The 25,207-nt window shown below is 38.6% G+C and overlaps 1 long non-coding RNA gene across 1 annotated transcript in view; it reads right to left on the reverse strand.

The window, feature by feature from the left end:
* Nucleotides 1-7,812: 7,812 nt before the first annotated feature.
* Nucleotides 7,813-25,207, reverse strand: part of LOC129035212 (uncharacterized) — a 38,678-nt gene continuing 21,283 nt past the window's right edge. The window contains exons 2-5 of the long non-coding RNA XR_008502144.2: nucleotides 24,858-24,957; nucleotides 19,632-19,734; nucleotides 18,007-18,101; nucleotides 7,813-8,987 (exon numbers count right to left, since the gene is read on the reverse strand). This is a non-coding gene — a long non-coding RNA (uncharacterized LOC129035212). The remainder of the gene's footprint in view (nucleotides 8,988-18,006; nucleotides 18,102-19,631; nucleotides 19,735-24,857; nucleotides 24,958-25,207) is intronic.

Consider the following 25,207-nt stretch of genomic DNA (forward strand, 5'->3'; position numbering starts at 1 on the left):
AGCCATAAAAAGGAATGAGATCATGTCCTTTGCAAGGACATGGATAGAGGTGGAAGCCATTATCCTCAGCAAACTAATGCAGGAACAGAAAACCAAACACCACGTTTTCTCACTTGTAAGTGGGAACTGAACTATGAGAACACATGGATGCAGGGAGGGGAACAACACACACTGGGACCTGAGGAGGATGAAGTAAAGGGAGGGAGAGCATTAGGAAAAATAGTTAATGTATGCTGGGCATAATACCTAGGTGATGGGTTGATGGGTGCAGCAAACCACCATGGCACATGTTTACCTATGTAACAAACCTGCACATCCTGCACATGTACCCCAGAACTTAAAAAAAAATGAAGAATATCTATAAAAACCTATAGCAAACTTTATACCTAATGATAAAACATTGAAAATGGCTGAGCATAGTGGCTCATGCCTGTAATCCCAGCACTTTGGGAGGCTGAGGTAGGCAGATCACTTGAGGTCAGGAGTTTGAGACCAGCCTGGCCAACATGGTGAAACCCTGCCTCTACTAAAAATACAAAAATTAGCCAGGCGAGGTGATGTGTGCCTGTAGTCCCAGCTACTCAGGAGGCTGAGACATGAGAATCACTTGAACCCAGGCCCAGCACTTTGGGAGGCCAAGGCAGGCGGATCACGAGGTCAGAAGTTCAAGACCAGCCTGACCAACACGGTGAAACCCCGTCTCTACTAAAAATACAAAAATTAGCCAGGTGCGGTGGTGCACACCTGTAATCCCAGCTACTAGGGAGGCTGAGGCAGGAGAATCGCTTGAACCCAGGAGGCAGAGGTTGCAGTGAGCCAAGATCGCACCATTGAACTCCAGCCTGGGTGACAGAGTGAGACTCCATCTCAAAAAAAAAAAAAAAAAAAGTTAATTCTCATCATACCAATCCACGGTTTGAATGTAACGTTAATCAAATTCCCAAAAGATACTCTTTTTCAGATCTTGACAACATGATTCTAAAAAAACAATATGGAAGAGCAAAGGGCTAAGAATAGCCAAGAAAGCAATAAAGAAGAACAAGTTGGAGGTGAAGGGGCTTATCTTACCAGATATCAAAAACTATTACAAGGCTTTAAGATACTGGTATTGGTGAAGGGATAGGCAGTTCTCACACATATGGAAACCTGATACGATGGAGCTGGTATGACAGATCACTGAAGAGGACAGACACCAATGAATACTCTTAGGATAATTGGCTAACTGTATTAAAAAAATAATAAAAGCTGCACACGGGAGTGTGCACCCGTAGTCACAGCTACTCAAGAGACTGAAGCAGGAAGATCACTTGAGTCCAGGAGTTCAAAGGCAGCCTGGGCAATGTAACAAGACCTCGCCTCAAATAATAATCATAGTAATAATAATAAATTGGACCTCTTTCCTCACACCAATTCCAGGTGGATTATAGATTTAACTGTGAAAGGCAAAATTATAAAACTGTTAGAAGATAATGTGTACTCAAAGTAAGGATTTATTTAACAAGACACAAAAAGCAGAAGCCATAAAAGAAAATAATAAATTTGAGTAACTTAAAATTAAGAAATTCTATTCAAGAAAAGGCACAATAAAATGAGTCAAAAATTAAGTCTTCACTGAAAGATCTTTGTAGGTCATATAATTATTAAAGAATTCACATCTAAAATATATAAAGAACTTCTAAAAATAAATAAGTAAAATTCATGGAATCCAATAGAAAAAAAATTGGAAAAAACAGGCAAAAAAAATAAGTGTTTCAGAGAAGGAAGCCAAAGAGCTAATGAACATACAAAAATATAATCATATAAATACAAATTAAAATCTCAGTGAAATGTTTCATAACATATTGTCAAAAATTTTAAAGTCAGACAGCAAGGATTCTCAAGGATGTAGAACAAGAGAACACTTATGTCCATGGAAAGAAGATAAATAAATATAAGCATTTTGGGAATCACTTCATCCTTAGCAGGGTTGAAAAGTACCTTCCCGCAGCCCAGCAATTCCATCTTTAGAGAAGGCTTCCTTGCTCTGAACCAGAGGTGACTGGGCCAGGGGGTGACAGGCTCCAGGGCTATCACTGCCCAGTCACCCCAACGGCCATAGGGAATCAGTATCTCCACACCCCTGTAACCTGTTTGCAGCACAGCAATGTGCAAAGCACATCACTCGAGAAATGCTGCCCTAGAAAAACACTCTCACATGTTCACTATAGGAAATAAGAGACTGCCGGTCACAGCGGTGCAAGCCTATCATCCCAGCAGTTTGGGAGATCAAGATGGGAGGATCGCTTCTGCTCAGCAGTTTGAGATCAGTCTAGGCAACATGGCGAAACCCATCTCTACGAAAAATATAAAAATTAGCTGGGCACAGTGGTGTGTGCCTGTAGTCCCAGCTGCCTGTAAGGCTGAGGTGGGAGGATCGCTTGAGCCCGACAAATTGAGGCTGCAGTGAGCCAAGATTACATGGATAACCAGACCCTGGAAAGAAGAGAGGGAGAGAGAAAGAGAGAGAGAGAGAGAAAAGGAAGGAAGGGAGGAAGAGAAAAGAGAAAGAAAGAGAGAGAGAAAGAGAGAAAGAAAGAGAGAGAGGAAGGAAGGGAAAGAAAGAAAAAGAAAGAAAGAAAGAAAGAGACAGAGAAATCGAGAAAGAGAAAGAAAAAGAAAGAAAAGAAAGAAAGAAAAGAAAGAAAGAAAGAAAGAAAGATGGATGGAGGGAGGGAATGAAAGAAAGAAAGAAGGAATTAAAGAAAGGAAGGAAATAGGAGGGAAAGGAAAGGAGGGAGAGAAAAAGAAGAAACAAAAGACGAAAGAAAGGAAAGAAAAAGAAAGAAAGAACGAACAGTGGTTCGTGCCTGTAATCTCAGCACTTCGGGAGGCCGAAGCAGAAGAATGACTTGACCCAGGAGGTTGAGCAGCCTGGACAACATAGCAAGACTCTGTCTCTATTTTTTTTAATTTGGAAAATAAAAATAATAAAATTTTAAAAATAAAAAAGAATAGTCAGGAGTTGTGGTGCTCTCCTGTAGCTACTCAGGAGGCTGAGGTGGGAGGATCGGCTTGAACTCAAGAGTTTGAGGCTGCAGTGAGCTATGATCATGCCACTGGACCTTAGTCTGGGCAACAGAACAAGATCCTGACTCTAAAAAAAAAAGAGAGAGAAAGAGAGGGAGAAATACAGAAAGAATAGAAAACTCTAGAAACAATCAAAATATCCATTAACACAATAGTCATGTAGCAGAATACAGCAGTAAAAGCAAATAAATTGCAATAACAACATGAATGGATCTGAGGAACATAATGTCCAGCATAAACAAGTTAAAAAAAATATGCAGTATGATACCATGTGTACAATATCGAAGACCAGGCAAAATTAAGTAATATACTTTTAAGAATACAAATATATGTGGAAAAAAAAACATTTAAAAACAAACGAACTGAAAACACATACACAAAGCCAGAGAATGATGTACACAAATTTTACAGGGATGGAAATTTTGTTAGGGGAAGCAGGAGCTTCCATCCCCTTATTACCTTCAATACCCATTATTGCCTTTGGGAGTCTGCAAGGGTAATGGTAATATTATTTTCTTATGCTAGGCTTTGTGTGAATACATGTTCATATATTGTTATTCTCTGTATTTTATAGATTTAATGCTATTTAATGCTTAACACAAATTATTAATAAAACTCCACAAAGTATTTATGACAACTCTACCAAAAAGCCCAGGGTTAGGCCAGATCCAGAGCTGGTTCTTCAGTGGCACAATGACATCATCCAGGATCAAAATCCTCTCCACTCTTCTGCTCACTTTGCAATCCTCAATTTATCAACAGTCTTTCCTTCTGCTCACAAATTGACCACAGAACTTCCAAATGTTACAAAAACCCAGGAATATACCCAGCAAAGAAGGAGGGTCTCCATCCATGCATTTATTAGTGAGACAACCCTTCTACAGAAGACGTCCCCTCAGTGCCATTGACCAGGATTTGGGGCACGCATCCATTCCTAAACGAATCCTGGGAAAGAATACTGGATCATCATGACTGGCTTAGAACACTGATTCTCAAAGTTTGGTCCTTGGGCCATCAGCATCAGCATTCCCTCAAAATTTGATAGAAATGCCCTACCCAAGACCTATGGAATCAGATATTCTGGGGGTGCAGCTCAGCAGCCTGTGTTTTAATACATTCCCCAAGTGAATCTCATGCATGCTAGAGTTTGAGAACACTGGCTTAGGCTTAGACTAATTCAAACTTAAACTCTGAAGCTAGAGATATGACCACATTCCTGAGGACACAGGATGGAAAGTGAACACCTAATCAAACGTGGGGCTGTCACAGGAAAGAAAGACGTTTGCCACAGAGTCTCCCTGAAGAATCCTTCAGGACATCAGAGAAGGGTTAGAGGCCTCAAGCAAAGTGAAATGTGACTTGGCTCAGCAGGATGAGAGAAGTTCATAGGAATGGGAAGGAAGGGCATTTCAAAAAGTAGAAAGAAAATGAGAAAGTCGCTATAGTTCCTTTAGCCCAGAGCCACTTAACTAATTGGGATTCATTTGTTGCAGATAAAGTAAAAATTCATTTCCCCAAATGTCAATCTAATAATATAAAAGCCCCCAACACCTTCTTTTTCAATTATAAATATGCCTAAAGGGGAATTGTAAAGTTAAAGTACCGCAGTGTGAACAAAGCGACTAATTCCCCTGTGGTTATTTTTCATATTTAGATTAACTTAGGGAGACTGTATTACCCACGTCAGAATTTCTCTGTACACCTAAATTATCATCACTATTTTCCTCAAACATGTTCTAACAACAATATCTGGGGTCATATTTTTAAGTACTTTGAGGGTTTTCTAATGTGAATAAGAAATAAATATCAAAAGGTGGCAAATAAATAAGTTAAAGACAACAGACCAGAGGGAATATCTGCAACATGTAGAATAGGAAAAAGTTAATATTCATAATATATACAAAGATCCTACAAATAAGAAAGAAAAAGAAATAAAATTCAATTAAAAATGAGAAAGGATGTAAACAGGTCATCCATTTATTCATTCACTCAACTACTCATTTTTTTAAATTCCATATCATTTGCATCCTGGCTCCACCCTTCCTAGTTGTGTGACCTGGGACAGTTTGTTTAAATTCTCTACAGCTCAGTTTTCCCACCAGCCGTAAGCAGATAATAATAGTACCTACTTCATAGGGTCTTTGTAAGTATCAAAACAGTAAATATATGCAAAGCACAAGAAGCCTCAGAAATACTAGCTATCAAGTTATTATCTTATATATTATAAGACAGGCACTCTTCTAGGCACGGCAATTCTCAAAAGAAGAAAAATAAATAGTCAGAAAATAGCAAACAATGCTTACTATCAACAATATGCACAGGTTTGTGGGGATATAGCATTCGCATGCTTCATCAGTGTAAACTCGGAGCAAAGATTGTGGAACAGGTGAATAGCATCAACTTTAAATGCACATACAACGTGAAGCCAGAATGCTACCCATAGGACTTTACTTGAAGATACTCAGAAAAGCATGAAAATGTTTATCACCACATTTTTATAACAGAAAAGAATACTGGAAATATCCTAAATGTCCATATTTGGGGACTGGTAAAAGAAATACGGTACATTTAAATTATGGGAAATCTATTTAAAAAAATAGATAGATGTATATATACTGATATGAAGATATCTTCAAGATATAACATTAAGTTTTTCAAATGAGTGTAACATGATCCTTTTGTGAACATCTTAAAGGATTTACACATATATTGCATATGCATGAACATTTCTTGGGAAAGAAAATGTCACTGTGGGAAAAAGAACTAAAGATCAGGGATGGTGGGGAGTTATTTCCATTTTTCCTTTTTATACTACTGGAATTTTTCTATAGCTGTTCTTTTTAATGTGGTGAGATTATGAGTTGTCTTTTTTCTTCTTTATTTTTTCAGGGTTTTTTAAACCTAATACTTAAAAAAAGCACAGGTGCTTATAATCTCACAATTTTTAAGGGTCAGAAATTCAAGAGTGGCTTATTAGGATGGCAGGATGCTTCTAGCTCAGGATCTTTCATGAGGCTGCAGTCTCAGCTGAAGGCTTGGTTGGGGCCAGAAGACTTGATTGCAAGGTCACCCACGTGTCCATCAGCCAGAGGCCTCAGTTCTTCACCAAGTAGGCCTTTTCATAGGTCTGCTCACAATATGGGAGCTGGCTTTCCCCAGAGCAAGTGTTCTAAGAGAGAGAGCAAGAGAACAAGTAGGAAGCCACAGTGGTTTTTATGAAATAGCCTCTGAAATTATATTCCATCACTTCTGCTTTATTCTATTCATTAGAGTTGAATAGTATCCATGAGTTTGCAGACATTTCAAAACCACAAATGACAGAAGAGGAATATTTATGAGTTAAATATAGAAAGAAAGAGAAGTAGGACTTGATGTATTGAAGTAGATCTGTGAAAAGAACACTAACCTTGAATCAGGAGAACTGGGGTTTATTTCACCACATACAGCAAGTACTTAATAGATGTTTGGGGCCAGGCACAGTGGCTCACGCCTGTAATCCCAGCACTTTGGGAGGCAGAGGCAGTCAGGTCACTTGAGGTCAGGAGTTCGAGACCAGCCTGGCCAACATGGTGAAACCCTGTCTCCACTAAAAGTACAAAAATTTGTCGGGTGTGGTGGTGCGTGAGACTGTAGTCCCAGCTACTTGGGAGGCTGAGGCAGGAGAATCGCTTGAATCCGGGAGGCAGAGGTTGCAGTGAGCTGAGATCGTGCCACTGCACCCCAGCCTGGGCAGCAAACTGATACTCTGCCTCAAAAATAAATGAATAAATAAAATAAAAATAAATAAATAAGTGTTTAGTAAGTGTTCTTTAAATGAATGAAGGTAGGAATTACAGCTTTTCTGAGACTGTTTTCAAGTCTTTGGCTATGTGCATAAGAGCAGTTACCACATTACAAAGGCTCTCCAGAGGGTTGGGTGGGATAATAGGTATCAGAGGTCTTTGTAAATTTAACATTTGTAGCCAAATTTTGCAAGGACACAAATTTGGCCTGAGAAAGGAGGAAGAGGCTCTGGCATACTGGAGTCCTTGCCCATGCCAAGTGTCTTTTCTGCCTGGCAGGGTCCCAGGACCTGGGGCAGCACTCTGATTCCAGCTCCCCATCTGAACTCTATCTCAGCCCAGCCCAGACTCCTTGTAATGTCTTACTTCCAGTTGTTGCTAAAAATCTGATACATTTTATTTTATGACAGCACCAAACTCATTGGTCTTCCCTATCTTGATAAATAGCAGATCGATTTTTCCCATCACTCAGGCCAAAACTTGGAGTCATTCCCAACATCTCTCTCTATATCACTCCTCACATCCAATTGATCAGTAAATCCTTCTAACTATATCCAGCATCCAGCTTATCACCACTTCTATCACTACCATGCTATCCAAGCAGTCCCCCCACCCTACCCCCAACCAAACATGTCACCTGGTACACCAACATGATTTCTCTCTAAAGAGAAATCTCTTTTCAACAAGCCATTTGCCTGGATCGAACATCCAAGTCTGGATACAATTTCTGACCCTGCCACCAGTATCATTTTGCAACATTTTCCACAGACTATATAATCTAATATTATATGATGAGTAGGCGTGATGCAGGCCTGGTGGCACCACACTGCAGCCATGTCATAACGACCAGTCTGTGAGCATATTTGTCTCCTGTGTCACAAGACCCAGGCCTGCCTAGGGTCTACCATGGCAAGCAACACCTGGAACTACTAAGCCGTATGTGACAAGAAGGGGAGACCACATCAAAAGCTGAAGTTTATAAAACAGAAAAAGTGAGTGTACATGATCCTCTATGATATCACACCATTGAATTAACCTATCCTGAAACTGCCAGACTTCTTGTATCAGATAATTAAACTCTTACTGCTTAAACCACTTATTAGTTTTTCTGTTGCAGCCAAAAACATCCTTCATCCTTATCAATACATCTGCTATTGGTAAGTGTCCATTAAATGAACAGCTAAAGCTAGAAAGGATTATGGCAATTTTTAAAAAATCAAATACAATTGGTCAGTTAAAATGCAATAATAAAACTATTCCAGAAACACAATAGAGAAATAGGATACATGATGCTACTAAAAATCTCAGATTAGATAGTCATTAATATTAAATCTAAAGTTCCTGACTCCAGAGGAAAAAAAGAAGAATACCAACATTTTAGGAGAGAAAAACCTTTTCCTGATACTAATCCTATGCGAAATCTACCATGAAAAGATAAGGGATACACAATAACATAATAGAGGTAATGTTTCTGTGGCAAAGTTTGTTCATGCTCACCAAATATCCATGTGTTCCATATCCCAGACCCCATGAATCCCAGTGGGATCATGTCACTAATTCTTAACAATGGAATGTGAGCTAAAGTGATGTATCATTTGTGATCCAGGAAGGATGCACTTCTCCACACCTTCTGTATCTCCTGTCCATACAGCTGGAAACAAAATGCTCTCAAGATGACAGTTTCCATATAAAAGCAACTTGGATCCCTGAGCTGTCACTTGATGGAAAGCCAAGCAGGAGACCAACCCAATCTACATCAGATTGTGATATTAAAAAGAAATAAATCTTGTTGTGTTAAGCCACTGAGATTTTCAGGTTTATCTGTTCTACTGAATAGCTCAGCTTGGCCTGGCTACGACAGTATCCATCAATAACTTTACACTCTACTTAAGATTTTGGAATCAAGAATGCCATTTGGAAGAGACAGATGGTTGAGGTTTAATTCTTCTAAGTTGAACACATCCTTCCTTTTCATAACAATCCTCAGTTCCTCTTCCGAACACAACGCAGAAATGCACACCATGATTTGGTATCTTCTTGAGTCCAGTAATTATCCTATCTCTCTAAGAGCTGTCCTTTCTCAGGGAACTCTTGTTCACATCCGTTCTGTTTCATCCTTTCAATGCAGCATTTAAGAAGCTGAAAACAGGGAAAGAAGACAAGGATAAGTTTAAAACACCAACTTAGTGATGGTAAGAAAAAGAACATCACTGAAAGGTTATATATATATATTGGGAGAGTCCTCTTTTTTCAGCACTAAAAATCATATCAATTGTATCATTTCAAATGCTCTGGAATTCAGTAATCCATTACTATAAAGAGTGTGCCAAACCAAAAATATCTGAGATCTCCAAATGAGCACTTTCTTGACTAGAAAAATCCTGGGCACCTACCTCATCTCAAATGTATAAAAATAAACTGTGAAAGCATAAAACACTGTGGGGAGGAAGGCAAATACTTGTATTTTATCATTTCAGGTACCAATCTGTAGATTTTCCTATCTCTGTCTTTCCAAGTATAATGCATGGACTGATCTGAGTTTCCTTGAGCTGCTCCAGCACTCAACCTGGGGATGTTTCACACTAAGTCATCCTTCCTATTAGGCTGCTTAGGGAGGGAATGACTGGGATTCCCAATGTAATCTGAGCACCCTTTACTGCCACTTATACCCAAGATGCTATATCCCAAAATGATAACTAATTTCCTGTGTGGACCCTGAATCTCTCCCCCTACCCTAAGTTTTTATCATTAAGTTCCTGCTTTTGACTTTACAGGATCTATTCTTTGGTCCCTATTTCAACCTATTGTTCCTAAGATTATTCTTACTAGTCCTGCCCCCCTCAAAAATACCCTGGTCCCTAAAGTTGGTGCCTATGACCAAGTATGTTTAATAATACTATTTGTCATATATCAATAACAAATACATGATGTCTTATCATTTAAGGTAGGGGTTACCAACCCCCAGGCCACAGACCAGTACCAGTCCATGGCCTGTTAGGAATTGGGCTGCTCAGCAGGAGGTGAGTGGCAGGTGAGTGAGCAAGGCTTCATCTGTATTTACAGCTGTTCCCCATGGCTCCCATTACTGCCTGAGCTCCGCCTCCTGTCAGATCAGCAGCATTAGATTCTCATAGGAGCACAAGCCTTATTGTGAACTGCACATATGAGGGATCCAGGTTGCACACTCCTTATGAGAATCTAATACCTGATGATCTGTCACTGTCTCCCATCACCACCAGATGGGACCATCTAGTTACAGGAAACAAGCTCAGGGCTCCTACTGATTCTACATTATGGTGAGTGGTATAATTACATCATTTTATATTACAATGTAATAATAATAGAAATAAAGTGCACAATAAATGTAATGCATTTGAATCATCCCAAAACCATCTCCCTGCACCTCACCTTCCCAGTCCATGGAAAAATTGTCTTCCACAAAACTGGTATCTGGTGCCAAAAAGGTTAGGGACCACTGATTTAAGGAATCAAAGAAAAATTATTTCTAAAAGCTAAAAAACTGTTTTTAAAAGACTGAAGCTACAAAGTATAAAGTCAGTTCGTTTTAAAAGATATTCTAGACATAATGATCAGGCCATAAGCTAACTGGTTTTCCTACAGAATCTTTAAATTGTCACAACCACACGTTAAGGTAGGTACTATATTATTAGCCCTACTCTGTAAAAGAGGAAACCGAAAACTGAAGAAGTTAGGTAACTTGTCCAGAGTTTCCAGGCTAGGAAGTGGCAGAGTCACTGCTGTCTGACACTATTTAATTTAAGGAATCAAATGTTCCAAGTTATAATGGGTTTCAATAAATTATTGTATTGTCCAGAGGCAAGCCAATGAAAGTGCTTAATGGGTTGACAGAGCACAGGATGTTCCTGTACTATCTAGAGCCTCCCAGGATTAGGGGGTGGAATGGCACCTGCTCGAGAGAGACGTGTGTGTGTGTGTGTGTATGATGGCGGAAGCGGAGAAGAAGGTCCAGCCAGGAAGGCGTTACCCATGTCAGTCCATAAATGAGCAGCAAGGATACAAAAGCAGAACCTAAAGATAATTTTTCCATCAGTAAATCAAGAAGGACAGATCTACACTTCAGTACTTTTGTCGTCAGCCAAAAGTTTAAGGAAGCTAATCTAAGAGCTGAGAACATGCACAAAGGAATCCTACTTACGTGATGCCTGGACTGCTAGGACTGGGGTTGGGAGAAGAGGCTCAGAAGGGCTTTTTAAAGGAGTTTCCTCAGCTGCTGACCATTCTCAGTGCCGGACAGATCCAGCCTCCCTTCCCATATTCCCATACTCTCCCTCCAGAATCAGAGTTAAATCAATCTGATCTTTGGAAGGTTCTTTACTATTTTAAAACTACACTGTGATGTCTTCAGAATAAGGGGGAAAGTGGAGGTTCCAGTTCTTTGCACAGGTAGGAAAAGAGAGGAAGATCTAAACTAAAATACTCTATTTGGTCCAAGATAAATATACTCACACACTCATTTACTTAAGCAATATGTGATGTTATAAACTAGATTGAACATCAATTCTCAAATCATGCATTGAATAAGAGCACCCTCATCAGGCCACAACTAATTTATTGAGTTATAGTAACTGTGCTAAACTATAATTTGGCTTCCAAAACGAGAAAGTGATGCAATAATAAGTGAAAATTGCAGAGGCATATGCCAACGGTCTCAAAATTGTCCCCCAAAGTCATCTTACCCAATTAATAAAGGCAATTGCTAGACAATGTTGGGTGTATTCATAGGGAAAAGAACATTAAGGTCAAAATGCTTTTGTTGAAGCTCTACCGCTAACTGTGTGACCTTCACAAGTTGATGAACCTCTGTTAGCTTCTATTTACTCATCTCTAAAATGGGCATGACCTTATTAAGTCTGCCTCACTAGGATCAGATAAGATATATTTCAAAGTCCTATGAAGTAAAATATAAAGCACTTAATAAGACAATTATAAATTCAGGTATTATCAGTATTACTTTTACTGAATATGATATAGCATAAAGAATCACCTCATTTTGTTCATATCACAAAAATAACACTTGACAAAGACATTTGTTATTTCTGTGTTATAGGTATCCACACTCTTTAAAAAGTGAATAAAATAATTACAAAAAAAAGCACTGGCTGTGCAGAGGATCTTATAAAGATGTGCAGTTCAGACTCATGTCTTAAATGATTTACTTTTTAACTCCTTGTCTCAGCTCTGAATCATTTAAATTGGAGGAGAGTATCAACAAAGATTCATTTAAGTACCACAGGTAGGGCACTGTGCTAGGCTTTCAAAGAAATACACTAATTTTGTATGTAGATCTTAGATCCTCGGAGACACCTCAAGAAGTCATCTACTATACAGAGTAAGTTTCCCTTACAGCTCCTGTCTCAGAGAAAGATCTCAAAGGATAAAATATGTTAATTACGGTGACCCCTAGAAAGTGTAGTTAAAGGTAGAACCTTCATGTCTGTATTGTTAGAAAGTTTTAAATAATAAATACATGGTTTTTTGACATTTAAGGAATCAAACAAAAATGACTTGTAATGCATTTTAAAGAATGAAGCCAGAAAGTGTAAAGTCAAAGGCTTAGATTCCAAGAACATTCTGGAGATAATCATGTGCAGCCTGAAGCAAGTCTTCAGACTCCTGCACCTGCATTTCACCTCTAAGAAATTTGCAAAACTAGTTACCTTGCCATTATGACTTTAGTGCTCTTCTGCATAGTTTTAAGTGAAACATCTAAATTTTTATTATAAATATAATTAGTTTAAAAGGATAATTTTTGGCGTGCTGTAAGTATTGGTGTCTTAACATGTATACAATTGAATCTAAATACAGCAATTTGAGACTCATTATCACTCATTAAAAAACAAGCTCTTGGCCAGGTGCAGTGGCTCATGCCTGTAATCCTAGCACTTTGGGAGGCCGAGGAGGGCAGATCACTTGAGGCTAGGAGTTCGAGACCAGCCTGGCCAACATGGTGAAACCCAATCTCTACTAAAAATACAAAAATTAGGCCATGCACAGTGGCTCACGCCTGTAATCCCAGCACTTTGGGAAGCCGAGGCGGGTGGATCACAAGGTCAAGTGTTCGAGACCAGCCTGATCAACATGGTGAAACCCTGTCTCTACTAAAAATACAAAACTAAGCCAGGCGTGGTGGTGCGTGCTTGTAATTCCAGCTACTCAGGAGGCTGAGGCAGGAGAATAGCTTGAACCTGGGAGGTGGAGTTTGCAGTGAGCCAAGATCGCACCACTGCACTCCAGTCTGGGCGACAGAGCGAGACTCCATTTCAAAAAAAAAAAAAAATTAGCTGGGAGTGGTGGCACATGCCTGTAATCCCAGCTACAGGAGGGATTACAGGAGGATGAGCCAGGAGAATCACTTCAACCCAGGAAGCAGAGGTTGCAGTGAGCCAAGATCATGCCAATGCACTCCAGCCTGGGCGACAGAGCAAGACTCCCTCTCGGGAAAAAAAAAAAAAAAAAAAAAGCTCTTCTTTAAAAGATGAAAATTCTTCACTTTTCTCCTTTAACTCTGAACCAGTTAGGGTTCAGTACAAGAAACAGAAACCACTCAAGGCATTTTAAGCAAAAAGAGATTTAATATAGAGAATTGGGTTTTTGCAAAATCACAGAGCGAGCTCTAACTAGGCTTCCAAAAGTCCAGCATAGGCAAATGCACAGAGACAGAAAGTAGGTAAGTGGTTGCCTAGGGATGGGGGAAGAGGATGGGAGTTAGGGGTTATGAGTGTGATGGGGGAGATGAGGAGTGACTGCTAAAAGAGTACATAGTTTATTGGAACACAGGCCTGTTCATTCATTTATGTATTGCCTATGGCTGCATTCACACTGCAATGGGAGAGCTGAGTAATTACAACAGAGGCTGTATGACCCTCAAAGCCTAAAGTATGTACTATTCTGTCCTTTAAGAAAAAGTTTGCCGGCCAGGTGCAGTGGCTTACGCCTATAATCCCAACAATCTGGGAGGCAGAGGCAGGCGGATCATCTGAGGTCAGAAGTTTGAGACCAGCCTGGCCAACATGGTGAAACCCCGCCTCTTCTAAAAATACAAAAAAATTAGCCAGGTGTGGTGGCAGGCGCCTGTAATCCCAGCTACTCGGGAGGCTGAGGCAGGAGAATCGCTTGAACCCGACAGGCAGAGGTTGCAGTGAGCCAAGATCGCGCCATTGCACTGTAGCCTGGGTGACAAAAGCGAGACTCCTCCTCAAAAAAATAAAAATAAAAAAGTTTGCCAACCCCAGCTTTTATTCAAAGATGCAGCGTTGAACTGTCAGGAATAAATATGTAACCTTTCACCTTCTCTTCCTTGAAATAAAGCTAAAGGAGCACCCAGGACACAGAATGAGATGCTGGGAAAGCAAGTCCTCACCAAGCTGTTTCTCACTAAGAACTGTAAAAATTCAGAATGGTCCACCTTGTAGATTGGTATTTCCCAGTGTGCTTCTTGCTTTAAATATTCTAATCTATGATAGATAAACAATAGTTTTATTTTCAAATGATAATATTTATATTATGCCAGAAATCACATCCTTTGCAACTATTTAAACTTATGATGACAAATTTTAGATGTCAACTCTAAAATGTATGTGGAATACATAGCTATTTTTGTGTTTGTTTTTTTCAAAATGCTTGAAGAGAGCATGCAAGCAAAAATGTTGAGAGATCACTGGCTGAAAGAAGAAAGCCATCTTTGATTTTGGCAAGAGTTTCAGGTGAATGTATAACCTCCCTCCACTCCAACTAGAATTGCCCTAATGATTAGCTTTTTTTGTAATTTATTAAGGTACCTGGTGTCTTTGTTCATTTGCTGTATCACCTTATAGAAGTTTGCAGAAGTAAAGCTCTACATACAAGCTATTTGGGTATGGACACACAAGTGAAAAGGAAACTAACATCTACTGAGCATCTGCCACTTGCCAGACCCTCTACATAAATTCTCTTATTAACTCCTCACAATTTTACTTTGAGGTACATGTTATTATTATGTTAATCTCATGTTATAGCCTAAAAAAGATACTAAGTGATTTCAGGTAATATACTGAAAACCATATAACTAGTAAACAACAGAACTAGCATAGAAATCCAAGACTGACACTAAAGCCCATGTACCTTCCATTCTCTGCTCTGCCTAATTCAACTTTCTGATTCCTCAGTTCTACATAGACATGTATCTGAGTCCATGACAAGCAAGTACTCTGGAACCTATGATCATACTACTTAGTCCCTAACAGTCCCTGACACTTAGCTCCCCTATAATTATTTTTTAAATTTAGAAAAATAAATGTTTTTAGACAGAGTCTCACTGTCACCCAGGCTGAAGTACAGTGACATGATCACAGCTCACTGCAGCCTTGACCTCCCAGGCTTAAGCAATCCCCTCATCTCAGCCTCCCGAGTTGCTGGGATTACAGACACATAGCATCACACCTGGCTAATTTTTGTGTTTTTAGTGGAGATGGGGTTTCACCATGTCGCCCAGGCTGATCTCAAACTCCTGGGCTCAAGCAATTTTCCCACCTCAGCCTCCCAAAGGGCTGGGATTACAAGTGTGAGCCACTGCACCAAGCCTAAAAAAATTTTTTGATAGGGACAGAGTCTTGCTATGTTTCCCAGGCTGGTCTCAAACTTCAAGGCTCAAACAAACCTCCCATCTTGGCCTCCCAAAGTGCTAGGCTTACAGGCAGAGCCACTGCACCTGGCAAGTTCCCCTATAATCATTGTTTGGAAAAATATTCAAACCACCTTAACTACCAGTACGTCACTGGCACCAGCCACTCCAAACAAAACCCAGTCTAAAGATGGGGACAGGGCCACCTGTGTTTACCAGTTGACTATCAACCCTGCCTAAAAGCATAGCCTCTTCCAAAAAGCTGAAAAGGATGAACTTGCCCAACCATCTCATCGTTTTCAGATAAGGATGCTAAGGACTCAGAGATTAATGCCCTACCAAATGTCACACCATCAGTGGCTGGCTAGGCCAAAACAGAATCTCCTGTATTTTGATGATTGATTGATAAGTTGGTGAATTAGTGACACACTCTGCCTTCTTTCTTTTAGAATCTAAAAGAACTACAGGTGGCCTCTTAAACACAATCTACAGTGCTGGAGCATGGGCAACTGAAAGTTCAGAATAGATCCATGAATACCTGTTAAATGGTCCTGTCCCACTTTTCTTCACTTCGTACCTCATCATCCACTGTTTGCATTCTACCAGTGGAGAACAGTGCATGTAAAACTACACTCAAATCACCTGGGAGATTCTCCTTGTTAAATTTCAGTCTGTTTCAGTAGGTGTGGAATGAAAGCCAAGATTCCGCATGTTTTTAACAAGCTCCCAAGTGATGCCAATGTTGCTCACCACACTGTGTTTTTTGTTGTTTGTTTTGGGGGTTTTGTTGAGACAGGGTCTTGCTCTGTTGCCCAGGCTGGAGTGCAATGGCATGATCACTGCTCATTACAGCCTCAACCTCCCAGACTCAATCAATCCTCCTGCCTCGGCCTCCTAAGCAGCTGGGACTACAGGTGTGCACCAGCATGCCTGGCTAATTTTTGTATTTTTTTTTTTTTTGTAGAGACAGGGTTTTGCCATATTGCCCAGGCTGATCTTGAACTCCCGGCACAATTTGAGTAGGAAGGACTTACATAACATTGTAAGAGTAGTGTTATATACAAGAACTTTTCTAATTTTAATAGGAGAAAGAAAAGATTAAATGGTGCTAAGGAATACCCAAATTAAGACAATCTCTAAAATCTGTATTTCTGAGCACCGAACTCTAACCAGTAAGCAAGTAGCTTCATTTGATGTGTTGGGAAATAGAATTATCACTACTCCTTAAAAAAAATTAAAAACATTTAAAACTTATTATATAAACACACCTACCCTGGATTATACTATCTTTTATACCTTAATAAAAGTAATAATGCTGATTAGAATACCTATTTCAAACACGTGCTGCATTTTTCTCCTGGCTAAGAATTCATAAAATTCTATGTCTCTTTTACTTGGCTCGTTGCTCTTCACACTACTTTCTGAAAACCATTCTACCGCCAAGTGGACAATAGAAAAATCAGCTTAGATCATGTTCAACTTTCTCCATTTCTATTCTCCAACTTCACAGGTTAGCAAAGCGTTCTCGATTTGGCCTAGTTAATAGAGCCCCAGCAAGACTCACTATTTGAAGACTGATAGCCTCAAAAGATAAGCCAGATTAAAAAATCATTTTCCAGTACCATTTAATCCATGGTATCTAACACTGCTGATAAAGACGTGTAACAGTAGATAAATATTTCCTCCATGGACACCAATGACTAGAATACAACACTGAAGCAGTTTTCTGACATATGAACTCACGGCATGTGTTAATTCACAGCCACAGACCTTGGATAATGAAAGCAATATGATGTTCACTCCTTTTATCTTGGGTTTTTAAAATTCTATACCTAATTCAAAAACAAAAACAAGCAACATTACAGAGAATAACACAGTGAGAACACCAGTGCCCTTCTACTATGGAGAGTGTGTTTGCCCCACCCCTTGACTCTAGCTCAGTCACATAATTTATTTTGGCCAATAGGATGTTAGCAGACATGACATCAGCACACACTTGGAAACAGCTTGCTGATTGAGCTTATTTGGTCTTGCATCTTTGTTATCACCATGAGAACATGCCCTGCATAGTCTTCTGGAGGACGACAGGCACATGGAACAAAAAAATGCTGCCCCAGTAGCCCCAGCCAACAGCCACCTGACCCCCACATATGTAGGCAAACCCAGGCAAGATCAGATGAGCTGCTTAATTGACCCTCCACTGAACTCAGGCACTTGAGCAATAAATTTATTTTTTATGCACTAAGGCTTTCTGATTGTTTGTTATGCAGTATCACTGTGGCAACAGATAGCTGATATAAGGTTAGATATAATATTTCATTGGTGAAATGAGTGATGTTCTTAATGTGTAGTTAGCTTAATAAATCGTGCAGTCACTTCTGCCCTTTGATGAATGGGCTGTAAGAATCAGCCAAGACTAGCAGCTTAACATCTTTAGAGTTGACTCTAGAAATAGAAGTGCATTCAATGCTATGATTCCCCCTACCTACATCAAAACAAAGAATTTGATTGCCTCACCCAACTGGAAGGCTAGCTGATCCTGCTGCTTTCACAATATTTTTGCATTGGCCTTAGATTGAATCTTTCATCATGCAAGCATCTTGCTCAGAAACCTAAAAGGAGAGAGAATGAGGACTTCACTGTTCTTATATGAACTGGCTATATAATTGTTTTTGTGCTTGCGGAACAACAGATACTTGTACCTGAGGCAAAATTTGATTCAAAGCTTGCTTTTATCAAAAAATAGCTCTAGGTAGCAAGGTTGTAGCAAAGGAGATACAGCTTCCACCCACCTCTAATGATCAGAGGTACCAACATTTACTGAGAGAATCTGTCTGTTGGCAATAGCCAAATTGGCTTAGGTCAGTTTGCAAAACAGAATAATTTCACATCTGGCACAACAGGAATCATGCCTTATTAATGGTAGGACCTTCCAAATGCTAAATTTGTTGAAATACATTTTATCGAATCCACATGAACTGCTTCAATTTTAAAGACAAGGAAGTGAAACCTAAGAAGGTTAAGGGAAATTCTCAAACTCACATCAGAAACTTAGTAGCAGATTTAGGTCTCAAATCCAGTTTCCCAAGTACATAAATAGTTATTTGGCCAGGTACAGTGGCTTGCACCTGTAATCCCAGCATTTTGGGAGGCTGAAGCGTGAGGATTGCTGGAGGCCAGGAGTTCAAGACTAGCCTGGACAACATAGCTAGATCCCATCTCTACTAAAAATTTAAAAATTAGCCAGGTGTGGTGATACACGCCAATAGTCCCAACTATTTAGGGAGCTGAGGTGGGAGGATCGTTTGAGCCCAGGAGTTCAAGGCTGCAGTGAACTATGATCACATCATTGCACTCCAGTCTAAGCAATAGAATGAGACCATATCTCTAAAGATAATAATAATAATTCTTATTATTCTTATTTGACTTCCTATTAGTTACTTTTTCACTCAATTTTGTTGGTCTTTTCTAAGAACCAGCATTTAGTTTTGTTGATTTTTTTTTTTTTTTGAGACAGAGTCTTGCTCTGTCACCAGGCTGGAGTGCAGTGCTGCGATCTCAGCTCAATGCAACCTGTGCCTACCGGGTCCAAACTATTCCCCTGCCTCAGCCTCCCAAGTAGCTGGGACTACAGGTGTGTAACACCATGCCCAACTAATTTTTTTTTTTTTTTTTAATTCTAGTAGAGATGGGGTTTCACACCATGTTGGCCAGGATGGTCTCAATCTCCTGACCTTGTGATCCACCCGCCTCAGCCTCCCAAAGTGCTGGGATTACAGGTGTGAGCCACTGCACCTGGGCTTTGTTGATTTTCTTTACTGTTTTTCTATTCTCTATTTCATTATTGCCACTCTAATTTTTTTCTTTCTGTTTATGTTGGGTTTCATTTGTTCTTTTTCTTTTTTTGGAAACAGAGTCTCACTCTGTCACCCAGGCTGGAGTGCAGTGGCATGATCTTGGCTCTCTGCAACCTCCACCTCCCTCCTGGGTTCAAGCAATTCTCCTGCCTCAGCCTCCCAAGGAGCTGAGATTACAGGCACGCACCACCACACCTGGCTAATTTTTGTATTTTTAGTTGAGAAGGGGTTTTACCATGTTGGCCAGGCTGGTCCGGAACTCCTGACCTCAAGTAATCCACCTACCTCAGCCTCCGAAAGTGCTGGGATTACAAGTGTGAGCCACCACACCCGGCCTTGTTCTTCTTTTTCTACTTTAAGATGGAAGATGAGATTGTAGATTTGACATCTTAAAAAAAGAAAAAAACAGCTTTACTGAGCTATAACTTACATACCATACAATTCACCCATTTAGAGTATACAACTCAATGATTTTTAGTTCAAAGATTTAATTCACAGATATGTGCAACCGTCGCCAATTTTAGAACAGTTTCATCACCTCAAAAAAGGTGATATGTCTTTTAGTTATAACCCTCCCTTTGGGCTGCTATCTCTCCTGCAGCCCAAAGCAATCACTATTCTGCCTTCTGTCTTCATATATTTCCCTATTCTGGACTTTCTTATAAATAGAATCACGTAATATGTAGACTTTTGGGACTGGCTTCTTTCACTTAGCATATTTTCAAGGTTTACCCAAGTTGTAGCATTTATCTGTACCTTATTTCTTTTTATGGTTTAACAATGTTCCATTATAGTACGCACCACATTTTATTTATCCATTTGTCAGCTGATAGACATTTGGGTTGTTTCTATCTTTCAGCTACTATGAATAATGCTGCCATAAAAATTCATACAAGAACACACAATCTTAAAATTTATATGGAACCACCAAGGACCCTGAATAGCCAAAGCACTCCTAAGCAAAAAGAACAAAGCTGGAGGCATCATACTACCTGACCTCAAGATATGTTACAAAGCTATAATAATCAAAATGGCATGGTACTGGCATAAAAACAGACACATAGACCAATGGAATAGCATAGAGAGCCCAGAAATCAATACAAATGTTTACAGCCAACTGATTTTCAACAAAAGCACCAAGAACATACATTGGGGAAAGAATAGTCTCTTTAACAAATAGTGCTGAGAAAACTGGATATCCAGATGCAGAGGAACAAAACCAAACCCCTATCTCTCACCATATACAAAAAGCAACTCAAAATGGATTAAAGACTTTAATGTAAGATCAAAACTAAGAAACTACCAGAAGATAACAGGCAAAATGCTTCAGGACCTTCATCTGGGCAAAGATTTTATGGATAAGACCTCAAAAGTACAGACAACAAAAGCAAAAATAGATAAATGAAATTCTGTCAAACTAAAAAGCTTCTGCACAGCAAAGGAAACCATCAACGGAATGAACAGACCACCTGCAGAATGGGAGAAAATATTTGCAAACTATTCATCCAACAAAGGATTAATATGCAGAATACACAAGGAATTCAAACAACTCAACATAATAATAATAATAATCTGATTTTTAAAGGATCTGAACATTTCTCAAAAGAAGACATACAAATGGTCAAGAAGTATATGAAAAAATGCTCAACATCACTTTCAGGGAAATACAAATCAAAACCACAGTGAGATATCATCTCACCCTAGTTAGAATGGCAATTATCAAAAAGACAAAAAATAGCAAATGTCAGAAAGGATACGGAGAAAAGGGAGTTCTTACACCCTGTTGGTGGGAATGTAAATTAGTATAGCCATGATTATGTTAGTAAGTGAAATAAACCAGGCAAAAAAGATAAGTAACACATATTGTCACTCATATGGAATCTTAATTTTTTATTTTTTTTTATTTTTCCTCATTTCCAATGGGGTTGGATGGAATCTTTAAAAAGTTCACATAGAAATAAGGAGTACAATAGTGATTACTCAAGGCTATAAATGTGGGAAGAGAGGGGAATAAGGAGAGATTGGTTAATGGATACAAAAGTATGACAACATAGGAGGAATAAGTTTTAGTGTCCTATAGCACTATAGGGTGACTATAGTTCACAATATTTTATTGTTTATTTTCAAATAGCTAGAAGAGAGGACTTTGAATGTTTCCAACACAAAGAAATAATATGTTCGAGGTGATGGATATGCTAATTACCCTGATTTGATCATTGCACATATATTGTATACATGTATTGAAATCTCACACTGTACCCCATAAATATGTACAATAATTATGTGTCAACTATAAATAATGTAAAATTTTATGTACAAGTTTTTATGTGGATATGTGTTTTCATTTCTCTTGGATGGAACTCCTGGGTCACATGGTAACTCTATGTTTAATCATCTGAGGAACTGCCAGCAGCTGCACCATTTTACATTTCCAATAGCAGCGTACAAAGGTTCTGATTTCTCCACAACCTCAATGATACTTGTTATTATCTGGCTTTTTGATTCAAGTCATCCTACTGGGTTTAAAGTGATATCTCAGAAAGATTGTGATTTGCATTTCTCTGATAACTAATAATGCTGAGCATATTTTCATGTGTTTATTGGACATTTGTATATCTTCTTTGGAGAGATGACTATTTAGGTCCCATTTCTTAATTGAGTTACTTGTCTTTTATTACTGAGTTGTAAGAGTTCTTTATATATTCTAGGTACAAGTCCCTTATCAATATGATTTGCAAATATTTTCTCCCATTCTGTGGGCTGCCTTTCACTTCCTTGTTGGTGTCCTTCGAAGCACAAAAGTTTTTAATTTTGATTAAGTCCAATTTATCTATCTTTCCTTTTGTTACTTATGCTTTTGGTATCATATCTAAGACTGCTTTGCCAAATCCAAGGTCATGAAGATTTACCTACCGGCTGTGTTTTCTTCTAAGAGTCTTATAGTTGTAGCTATTACATTTAGGTCTTTCATCTATTTTGAGTTAGTTTTTTATACAGTGTAAACTTCATTCTTTTGTTTGTAACTATCCAGGTGTCCCAGCAACATTTGTTGGAGGGACTATTCTTTCCCCAGTGGATGGTTATGGCACCCTTGTCAAAAATCAGTGGACCATAAATGTAGGACCGATGTCTGTACTGTCAGTTCTACTCCATTAATCTACATGTCTATTCTTATGCCAGTACCATGCTGTCTTGATAACCATTGCTTTGTAGTAGGTTTTGAAATTGGGAAGTGTGAGCTATTGTACTTTGTTCCTCCTTTTCATGATTGTTTTGGCTATTAATATCTCTTGACATATTTTAGAATCAGCTTGACAGTTTCTATAAAGAAGTCAACTGGGATTCTAATAGGAATTGTATCATATCTGTAGATTAATTGGGGGCATACTGTCATCTTAACAATGTGTAGTCTTCCAATCCATAAACATAGGATTTCTTCTATTTAGACCTTCTTTAATTCCTTTCAAACATATTTTCTAGTTTTCAGACTATAAGGTTTGTACTTCTTTTGTTAAATCTATTCCTATTCTTTTAATTATTTTTGATAACATCATAAATGGAATTTTTTTAATTTTATTTTTTGATTGCTCATTGCAAGTGTCTAACACTATAATTAATCTTTGTATATTGACCTCTGTATGTTGATCTTGTATCCTGCAATCTTGCTGAAATAGTTAGCTAGTTCTAACAGATTTTTAGTGGATTCTTTAGGATTTTCTACTAAATCTAAAGAGTTATTGATTGACTGTTTAATTGATAGAATTTGAATTTAGAATTTATAGTTCTATAAATTCCCTCTAAGTACTATTTTAGCTGCATCCTATATTTTGGCATGTTTTCATGGTCGCGTTTTCATTTTTATTTATTTCCAAGTGTGATTGAATTTCTCTTGTGATTTCTTCTTTGACTTCTCGGTTATTTAGGAGTATGTTGTTTAATTTTCACATATGTTGAATTTCCAGAAATTCCTTCTGCTACTGATTTCAAATGTCATTGAACTGTGGTTGGATAACATATTGTGTAATAATTTCAATCCCTTTAAACTTACTGAGGCTTCTTTTGTAGCCTAATATATGGTCTACCTGGTAGGATATTCATTCTATGGGTACATGAGAATATTGTGCATTCTGCTGTTGGAGTGTCCTATGGTTATCTATTAGGCATCATTGCTTTATAGTGTTAAGTCTTCTATTTCCTTGTTTATTTTTTTGCCTAGTTGTTCTTGGAGTCCCAACTATTGTTTTTAATTTTCTATTTTTTTACTCAACTCTGAGTTTTTAGTTTGCATAATGTGGGACTCTATTGTTAGGTGCATATATGTTTATAAATTTGTCTTTCTGATGGATTGACCTTTTAAGCATGACAAAATGTCTTTCTTTGTCTCTAGTGACATTTTTTGTCTTAAAATCTATTTGTCTTATATTGGTATAGCTACTCCATCTCCTTGGTTACTATTTGCATGGCATATCTTTTTCCAACCTTTACTTTCAATTTACTTGTGTCTTTGAATCTAAAGTGAGTCTTTTGTAGATGGCATATAGTTGGATCTTTTTCTTATTCATGCTGCCAATCTCTGCTTTTAAACAGAGAACATAACCCATTTATGTTTAATTAATTACTGATAAGGTAGGATATATGTCTGCCATTTTGCTATCTGTTTTCTACCTGTCTTTTTTGTTCCTCAAGTCCCCCAGTATTGCCTTCTTTTGTGTTAAATAGATATTTTCTCATGTACCATTTTAATTCCCTTGTCAATTCTTTTATTATATATTTTTGAGTTATTTTCTTATTGGCTGCCCTGGGAGTTACCATTAACATCTCAGTTTATAACGATCTAGTTCTGATTAATACCAACGTAATTTCAATTTTATATATATATATATACATAATTTTTTTTAGATAGAGTCTCGCTTTGTCGCCCAGGCTGGAGTGCAGTGGTACAGTCTCGGCTCACTATAACCTCTGCCTCCCAGGCTCAAGCAATTCTCCTGCCTCAGCCTCCCAAGTAGCTGGGACTACAGGGAAGCACCATCACACCCAGCTTATTTTTGTATTTTTAGTAGAGGCAGGGTTTCACCATGTTGGCCAGGCTGGTCTCAAACTCCTGACCTCAAATGATCCACAGACCCTGGCCTCCCCAAGTGCTGGAATTACAGGCATGAGCCACCGTGCCCAGCCCAATGGTATATTTTTTTAAATGCTCTAAATAGTTCAACTCCTCTATGCTATTATTATTATGTGCTCATCAATACAGATTTATAGTTATTGCCCCATGCAATTGCCTTCTAAGTCAGATATGAGAAAAAAAGATAAATAATAAACAACAAATACATTTATATGCCTTTAATATTTACCTACCTGATTACTTTGCTGGTGTTATTTCTTCATATAGATTTGAGTTACTGTATAGAGTTCTTTCGATTCAACCTAAAGGACTCTTTCTTAGTTCCAGCTGCTATAACAAAAATACCATAGCCTAGGTAGCTTAAACAACAAACGTGTATTTCTTACAGTTCTGGGAGCTGGGAAGTCCAAGACCAAAGCACCAGCAGATCCAGTGTCTGGCAAGGGGCTCTTCCTGGTTTGTAGACTACCGTCTACTCGCTGTATCCTAACACAATGGAGAGGGAAGAAGTAAATTATCTTATGTCTCTTCTTACAAGAGCATTTTAGTCTCAGCATGAGGGCACCAACCTTTTGACCTGCTCACCTCCCAAAGGCCTATCTCCAAATACCATAATATTGGGGAATAAGGTTTCAACATATGAATTTTGTGGGGACACAGATATTCAATCCATAGCATTTTACTCCAGGCCCCTCAAAATTCATGTCCTTATCATATGGCAAATACATTCATTCTA

This window comes from Pongo pygmaeus, chromosome 3 (genome assembly GCF_028885625.2).
Source record: "Pongo pygmaeus isolate AG05252 chromosome 3, NHGRI_mPonPyg2-v2.0_pri, whole genome shotgun sequence".
Taxonomy (NCBI): domain Eukaryota; kingdom Metazoa; phylum Chordata; class Mammalia; order Primates; family Hominidae; genus Pongo; species Pongo pygmaeus.